Source organism: Lycium ferocissimum, unplaced genomic scaffold, assembly GCF_029784015.1.
Source record: "Lycium ferocissimum isolate CSIRO_LF1 unplaced genomic scaffold, AGI_CSIRO_Lferr_CH_V1 ctg1943, whole genome shotgun sequence".
NCBI classification, from domain to species: domain Eukaryota; kingdom Viridiplantae; phylum Streptophyta; class Magnoliopsida; order Solanales; family Solanaceae; genus Lycium; species Lycium ferocissimum.
The window spans coordinates 4,097-10,522 of record NW_026718417.1 but is presented as its reverse complement, the minus strand read 5'-3'; the positions used below and the strand labels follow the sequence as shown (position 1 = coordinate 10,522).

The 6,426-nt window shown below is 34.7% G+C and overlaps 1 long non-coding RNA gene across 1 annotated transcript; it reads right to left on the bottom strand.

Annotated features, from left to right (window-relative positions):
- Positions 1 to 307: 307 nt before the first annotated feature.
- LOC132042967 (uncharacterized) lies at positions 308 to 1,889 on the bottom strand. Its single transcript, XR_009411634.1, has 3 exons — positions 1,728 to 1,889; positions 1,018 to 1,182; positions 308 to 803 (listed from the first exon to the last, which is right to left on the bottom strand). It is a non-coding gene; the product is annotated as an uncharacterized LOC132042967 (long non-coding RNA).
- Between the last annotated feature and the right edge of the window lie 4,537 nt (positions 1,890 to 6,426).

Sequence of the window (6,426 nt, the reverse complement as noted above, 5' to 3'; positions counted from 1 at the left end):
GCAAAATAAACGAGAACAGCGAATTTCTCAACTTTTTGTAGGCAAGTCCAGTAGGTGAGGTGCCTACGGGTAGTTTTTCTAATTTATATAATAAAAGCAAAACTCGAAGGAAAATGTACAAGCAAGGGGACTAGCTAGCCTTAGCTTACTGTCTTTTAAAACTTTCTTTCATTGTTTATTTTGTAATATTACTTAAGTTTGATTTTAACATTTATGATCTTAGGTTTAAATTTTGGTTTAGTAGGTAAGCAAAAACAAAAGGCTACGTTTAAATGACTCTACAAATGGTGTAGCATTAAACGAAAAATTGAACTGCATGTGCGAATTCACTAAGTACAACCTAGAGAATAAATGGAAAATTCATATTATAATACTAGTTTACATCATGGAGCTAATTTTTAGAAAAAAGCTTATCCTATACAAAAATCATTTCTTTCTAGTCTTGTCATCGTAAGCAAACTCTTGGTAAATAATCACAGAATTTTTTGATGATCTTGGGGTGTCTGACGATTTCTTAGCCAAATGTGATAAATGTCAGGACACACATCTCTCTGAACAATAACAACATTTTCTCTTCTTTGCTACGATAACAAGCTTCTGCAAAGCCTCTGCAAAGCCACTGCATTCTTTAGTAGAAACTTTGAAATTTCGAAAAGCTTACAAAAGCCCGATTTAGACCAATCCTTCAAACATGCTCTTAGGCAGCCAACAATCTTAACATTCTTGAGGTTCGAAAACACAGTGTTTGGGATCCAACTCGGCAAACTGATGTTATCCACTTTGGCAAAATAGCTTAGCTCAAACTGGCAGGATGAGGAATCATTAAATTGGAACAAAGAATATAATCAGGATCCAAAGTAGGTCTACCCTGACCATTTAATTATTTGATTCTACAAACAAAATATTCTCAATGATATTATATTTGCATTCTCCTTAAGAAACTCCTTTTTAGAGGGGGGGGGGGGGGGGGGTTGCACTGCTCAAAAATTTAATGGATGATAAATCGAGAGAAAGTACCACTTGGGTTTCCATGTGTATGTTGAGTGACTCAAAAAGAGGCGATGTGTGCAAAAGACTGGCTATTCCATAGAGATTATGCTCCGATACATGAAGCTTTAGACTTAGACATTTGCATCTTAATTCTGAAAGCATCACTCGTTCAAGGTTCATCATGAACACAACCTGGTGAAATAATATCAAAGAAATCACAAGTATTTCCAACTAACTTCTAATAATTCAAAGATAGTTGGTTGAAGTTTACAACTGCTTTAGATAGGGATGACTTAAAAAATAAATAGATTACGTAAAGTGATAGTGCTTAAAATTGATAGTGCTAAGATCACTCTTTACAATCAGATTGGGGAAAATGGATTCCATCCCCTTCATTTGATGCTGAATTTACCACTTATTTTAGGTTTAAAAAAATGCTTTTGGATCTAAAAAGTAATCAGTTTTAAAATGTTTAGTTTCACTTTAACATCAAAATACACATATATTAAATCTCATACTACAATTTAGATCTAGACAAGGGTATTTATATTTGTTTTGTTTGATATCTGAATTTTATAAAGGATTAAAAATCAAATCACAAATGAATAGAACATCCTCAACTAAATTAAAGGAAATCATGAAAAGATGAACCGGAGTATTTGCAAGAGATTGTTCATTCAAACACCAAGGCATAAATGAACATTAAATCATTAAATAAAGTGAATAGAAAAACTTACAAACTTGGTGATTCATTGAATCAATTGATCTGAAGAATTTACGAGGAAGATTCTTCTTGGAAACTGGTTTCACCATCATCATCATCGTCGTCATCCTTTTCTTCATTGTTGTGAACTCCTTTCATATCAATCGCAACAGGTTGAGTTGAGAATGAAAAGAATTAGTAAAGTATCATTATATAGGAGAGGACTAGGGTTTTGTAAGAGTTGGTACAAATTTTCTGAAAATCTAATTTACTCCCTACTTTTATACAAATATTTAAATTGGGCTCTTTATATTTATGAAACTGTACTATTATGGACTGTACTCCTCATTTACTATTTGATTAAATGAAACAACTCAAAAAGAAATATATTAACAAAGGAAAGTCTAAAAAGGAAAAGAAGTTGCATTTAAATTATGATATCACCATTACCCTCGTTTACTCATTGCAAATACATTTCCACTTGAAACAAATAAAGACAAGCATAGAATAACGTTAACATCACTTTGAAAGTTTGCATGTTGAATCTGATTTAAAAGTTACATACCACAACAATTGAAACAAACAAATACAACTAGCATGAGCTTTTTAATAAAACATAATTATTTAAAATAATTGAGTTTCGGAAAACATTAAGAAAATTTAGAGTAATAGAAAATGAAAGTACACTTTGACAAATCTAACTAAATATATCTACTATAATAGGGAAAACTGATCAAAGCTTAATCCAAAATTGTTAAAAGCATTTAATGGAGTTCTAAAATTAGTAAAAGATAATTCCTTGCTTTAGTTTTTTTTTAGTGAAGTTTCCCACGATGGGGGTTTATTACTTGATAGATTAAAAGGATACAATGAGGGGGACAAAACTTAAACTCATAAATACAAAGCTAGAGTTAAAAAACTCACACTTATAGTTTGATCTATCCAAAACTTAGAAAAGTTATTTTCATTGTAATTTATGTTCTCTTAGAACGAGAAGAAACTAAGGCAAAATATTAATAAATAGGTAAAATTGAAATTAAACTCTTTTTTACCTATAAAAAATATTTAGTTAGAAAATACTACTAGATAAGAAAAAAATTTGGTATTTATAGTTAATGGACAGAAGCTTGTAAGGAGTTAAGACCAGACGTTTTAACTTGATTAATTCTTTAAGTGTTCAATTGTTTACTTTCTTATATATTTTTCTTCGATCTTTATTATTTTACTCCTTCTATTTAGGAATACGTTTTAGGACTCATTAAAGCTCTTCCAAGCACATTTGGTAGAATTTTAGAAGTATGAATGGTGATACATTAATATTGTACGACGAGCAATTGAGTTTTTGAATATATATATATATATATATATATATAAACATAGACAAGGTGATGCGGCGCCTCTCTATGGCCAGCATTTCTATTCATCTTTTTTCTACTTTTTTTGTCACGACCCAACTAGTGGATCGAGCGGGCACCCGCACTAACCCCCTTGGTGGGCGAACCCTTCCGCTATTCAACATTCATCCAAACATACGAAAAGTAAATAGAAAAATTTAAGCAGTCTCAAAAATAAAAATAAACTACTAAGTGCGGAATACTAATACAAAATCCCCGAAATACGTCTGAATCAGTACAAAAGCCACTAAATAATATAAGTCTGACAGCTACAAGTCTGAAATACAAACACTGTCACAGAATACGAATAAAAGACAAGTAAAATAGAAGAATCTCCGGGCTGCGGAATTCATCAAGTGCTCACCCTGGAAACTCTGAAAGGTAAGTGGAAGAGGAACTTGCTACGAGCTCTGCATTCAGAAAAAGAGTACAACAAGGTAGTATCAGTACAAACACCATGTACCGATAGGTATCATAGACCGACAACAATTAGTTCACATATATATGAAGAAAGAAATTAAAAGGTAGACATGCAAACAGTCACGTGCAAATCATAACACAATCCAAGATCAGGAACAATACACATGATATAAATGCCATAGCATAATCAATGATATGGATGAATGAAGTAAATGAGTGCATATACAATGCGATGAAATGCACTAGCCAACTGTCTGTCTCCTTACGCACATGCTACGGACGGATATCTTCAACGTCTTGATAGTCATGACCCATAGGGGACCCGTGAAGTCCATGTACCATTCACTCCGCACACTGCCCAAGGGTGACTTCCACAACACTAGCCACTCCGCACACTGCCCAAAGGTGACATCCACAACACTAGCCACTTCGCACACAGCCCAGAGATGATTTTCATATCAATCTGTACATAATCTTCCACTCCAATCACAATCTCGGATGTTTTGTTTCTCACTTATCATCACCAGTACCGAATCACAGTTCATATCAATGTATTGTAATGACCCGATCAGTCGTTTTGAGAACCGGTGCTCTAGTTTGTGTGTCGTCTATTCCAAAAGATTCGTTATAATAATTTTGACTTGCTAGCCAAATTTGTAGTCAAACGGATATCATTTGGTTGACTTTGGGAGATGGTTTCACTATGTAAATTCCAGCATTTAATTATTTGGATATTTTGTATATTATGGGAAAACGTGCTCTGATTCGCGATCTGAAGATTTCGTTAGATTTAGAATATTATTTATGACTTTGAAAATTGATGGAGCTAATTTTAGAGTTCGTTTGGTTGGTTTTTGACAATTAAGTCCATTTTAATATTTAATATGCCTATTTATGGTGAAAAGATTGTCACGGGAAGAAATAAGAACTGGATCTGAGATTTGTTATTTTCGTTAGCTTCATTTTGATATTTATGGCTTGTGGGGATGGGTGGCGCCATTCCCGAGGTGATCGGATGAGAATCGGAGAAAAAAAATATAAGTTTTAGAATTTTGAAGGCTTAAGTTTGAGAAGTTTGACCAAAAGTTGATTTTTGGGTAAACATGCTCGTAATCGAATTTCGACAGTTCCTTTAGGTGCAAAATGTCATTTATGACTTAGTTGAGTCGTTGGTTTGATTCCCGAGAGGTTCGGGTGTGATATAGGTGGTTAGTGGAGAAACTAGCTTTTGAGATGAGTTGGAGTTGACCACAATCAAAATTGGGTCAAGACGGTCCCGTTTGGATGTTTTGAGAGTTCGAACAGATTCGTATGATGATTTTAGATTTGTCCACAAATTTTGGTTAGATTCCAATGAGTTTCAAAGGTGTTTGGGTTGTATGGTGTTTGTTTTTGGCTTCGACGCCGTTTTGAGCAAAAAGGGTACCATAATAAAAAAAATGACCTTTTTTTTTTTGGTGTTTCGATTGAACCGTTAGATCCGTATCGTAATTTTGGAGCTATAGCAACAAGACTCGTCGCGTTACGCCATCGTATGAGGGAAATATGGCCATTTTACTAAAGAAATTCACTGCTGGTTTTCTGGTGTAATTTTGCTGAAAATAGCGATTTTACCCTAAGTTCGCCCTTAAAAATTTTGCGTTCTTTCCAAAACTTGAAAACATCATATGTCTCTCATTTTAAGGCCAAATTTGGTGATTCAAAAGGCTATCTTGGGTGAAATTTCGTAAGGATTTTATTGGACTGGTCGAAAGTGAGCTTCATGATCAATTAGCACCTGATTTGGACCGAAACAGCTGCTGTATTTTCTTCTCTCCACTTGTTCGGGATTTAGTTACTTTTCTTACAAGTATGGGAGCTCAGATTGAGGTGATTTTTGCGGTGTTGCTCTCATCTCAATGAGGAGGTAAGTATTTAACCTTTATTTTGGTATTTCCCCATGATTATTTTCGTTGGTTATTGATTTTATCCAAGTTTGATTTGGAAAAATTGGGGTTTTGAACCCAAAAGTTGAATAGTGGAAAATCATTGTTTGGAAGATCAAGATGATGGCTTTTTGAATGGGTTTTTTGGATCTAGACTAATTAATCTATGGGTAAACTAATTTTGAAATAAATTTCTAGTTTTTCCCTTGCAGGCTTGGGGTTACCTTTTTGGGTTCGTTTTGGAGTTTTGAATTAAAGTATAGCCTTATAGGTATCATTGGACTAGTTTAGACTCGTAGGGTACTATTTTTACTATATTGAACCCGATTTTTCATTGAAATTATAGTTTTGCCCTTGTGGCTCGGGTTTGGCTATTTTAGGTCCATTTTTGGGTTTTGGGTAAAACTGTTACGCCTCGAAAAATTCCACGTTGTTGCATAGTAAATGGACTAACGCAGGAGTATAAGTAGGTATTCTTGGCATTATGAGGGAATTAGAAGTGAAACAAATCGAATCGGAGCGAACGGAAGCGATTCGAAAAAGCTAGCAAACCGATCGGCGTCGACGGCCCAAGGGACGGACCGTCGACACGTCGACGAGCCGTCGCTTGGCACCGTCGATGAGGTTCTGCAATCAGACATCTCAGGCGGAGAATCGACGTCGCATGTCGACGGGCTGACGGCGCTGCCCATCGACCCGCAGATCTGGAAGTTTCTAGCCCTGGTTATAAATATAAGCTCTCACGTTTTAAGTCATTATTTCTCCCAAAAATAGATTCTATATCTCTCTAGAACCCTCTAAAACCCTCTCTCTATTTCTACAACAATCTAATGGAATAAAGTGACTCAAGGCTTGTTTCCAAGTGCTTAAGGTGAGTTTTATGTTTATTTCCTATTATTGAGAATATTAAAGGGTTGAAAGACTTGGATTATGGAAGCAAATAGAAAATAGGGCTTAAATGTGAAAATAATGGTATTCTTGAATAATAGTTGAC